The 2,229-nt window shown below is 56.7% G+C and overlaps 1 protein-coding gene across 1 annotated transcript in view; it reads right to left on the bottom strand.

The window, feature by feature from the left end:
• The window catches only part of WHSC1 (Wolf-Hirschhorn syndrome candidate 1), a gene marked incomplete at its 3' end in the record, with an annotated part of 63,660 nt that overhangs the window by 38,915 nt on the left and 22,516 nt on the right, over positions 1 to 2,229 (bottom strand). The gene's annotated exons all lie outside the window — the stretch shown is intronic.

Below are 2,229 nucleotides of genomic sequence, written 5' to 3' on the forward strand. Positions count from 1 at the left end.
GGCGGGCACCCGTCCCAGCGGAGGCCCGGGGACACCACGGGGCACCCGGCAGTTCTCCAGGGACGACTGGGCCCTCGTGCGCCTGTCTGACCGTCACCACTTGGGGGCTGCTACTGGCAAATGCTGGCAAAGGTCAAGGACGCTGAACACCGGCACCCGCGGGCAGCCCCTCCGATGAAGGACAGTCTGGCCGGAAAGGACAGCGTGTGGAGGTGGAGACGCCTGTGGGCAGCCTGCAGCCTCCACAGCAGCGACGGGTGGGCGTGGACGCCGAGGGCTACTAACAACAGCCAAGACACGGAGCCACCTGAGTGCCCACCAACAGGTGGTGGATAAAGCTGTGGTACACGGCCCTGCCAAGTAGCTCGGTGAGTCACAGCTCAATCAGAAGAGCAGCCGCAGCCGCCAGGTCGGGCGAGCTCCGCGTGCAGACGCCTTGCGCCGCGGGACACCCAGGAGATGCTGTGTGACTCGCACCCACTGTTAAAGGTAGATCAGGGCCCGTTCCTACTCCAGCTCCCGTCAGACCAACCGGACAGGAATGGAACACAACTACCCGAGCACAGGGGAGGGGCCACGAGCGGGAGAGACAGGGAGGCTCGGCTCCGACAGACAGGAGCGGTGCGGGCACCTGCCCTGCCACAGCTCTGTGCCCAGGAAGTCTGAGTCCGCTTCATCCGCGGTATGAGAAACAGGACTCCCAACAGGAAAGAACTGGGGGGGGGGGGGCCACGGGAGGGGAGCCCCAAAAAGACAAACCACCCGATTAAAAGATGGGCAGGGCCCTGGCTGCTGGGGCTCAGTGGGTGGAGGTCAGCCCAGTCCCAGGAGGGGCACGTGGGGGGGGGGGGCACAATGATGGCGGCGCCCATAGCCACAAGATGGCAGCACCCAGTCCTCTCAGCCCCGCCAGAGTCCCCCAGTCCTGGTGGGGGGGGGGGTTGGGGGGGGCAGCCAATCCATGTGTCTCTCTCACATCCATGTTTCTCTCCCGCCCCCCGCCCTCCCCTCCCTTTCATCTCTCTCCTCTTCCCTTCAACTCTCTTTAGCAATCAGTGGGAAGAATAGCTCAGGTGGCACGTTTCTCTGCAGAGGTCAGAGGTCACACAGGCGGCCAACAGACCCGAAATGATGCTCCACATCAGAGAGATGCAAATTAAAAGCACCACGAGGTACCACCTCACGCCTGTCAGAGGGGCCACCGTCAATGAATCAGCAAACACGTGCTGGTGGGAACGCAGACGGGAGCAGCCGCTGTGGAGAACAGTGTGGAGGTTCCTCAAAAAATGTAACATGGAACTTCCTTAGGACCCAGTGGTGCCACTTCTGGACAGTTATCCAAAGAACCCAGACACACTAATGGTAAGAATGTGTGCACCCCTTTGTCCACTGCAGTGTTACTAACAACAGCCAGGACACGGAGCCACCTGAGTGCCCACCAACAGGTGAGTGGATAAAGCTGTGGTACACGGCCCGGCCAAGTAGCTCGGTTAGTCAGAGCACAGTCCCGATAGGCCAAGGTGGCAGGTTCGATCCCCGTCAGGGCACATACAAGGATCGAGCAATGAATGCATAAATAAGTAGAACAATAAATACTTTTCTCTCTCAAATCAATCAATAAAAGTTTTTTAAGAATACTCTGCCATCCTAGGTAATGCAATAAGACAAGAAAAAGAAGTGAAAGGTATACAAAATGGGTAGGAAGAAATAAATCTTTTGTTGTTGTTGTTAATCTTCACCTGAGGATATTTTTCCCATTGATTTATAAAGAGTGGAAGGGACAGAGAAGGGGAGGGGGCAGAGAAACATTGATGTGAGAGACACACATCACTGATTGCCTCCCACGTGTCCCAACCAGGGCCAGGGATCGAACCTGCAACCCAGGTACGTGCCCTTGACCTGGAATCGAACCCATGACCCTTCATTCAGTTCGTGAGCCGATGACACTCCAACCACTGAGTCACAACGGTCGGGGCAAAATAAAACTATCTTTTGTTCACAGAGAACATGATCACTCACATATGCAGAAAATCTGAAAGAATCGAAACATTCCACCAGGCCGGCGTGGCTCATCGACCTAAGAACCAGGAGGTCACAGTGTCATTCCCGGTCAGGGCACCTGCCCGAGTTGCAGGCTTGATCCCCAGTGTGGGGGGTGTGGGAGGCAGCCGATCCATGATCCTCTCTCATCATTGATATTTTTATCTCTCTCCCTCTCCCTTCCTCTCT

Source organism: Myotis brandtii, unplaced genomic scaffold (assembly GCF_000412655.1).
Source record: "Myotis brandtii unplaced genomic scaffold, ASM41265v1 scaffold986, whole genome shotgun sequence".
NCBI lineage: Eukaryota > Metazoa > Chordata > Mammalia > Chiroptera > Vespertilionidae > Myotis > Myotis brandtii.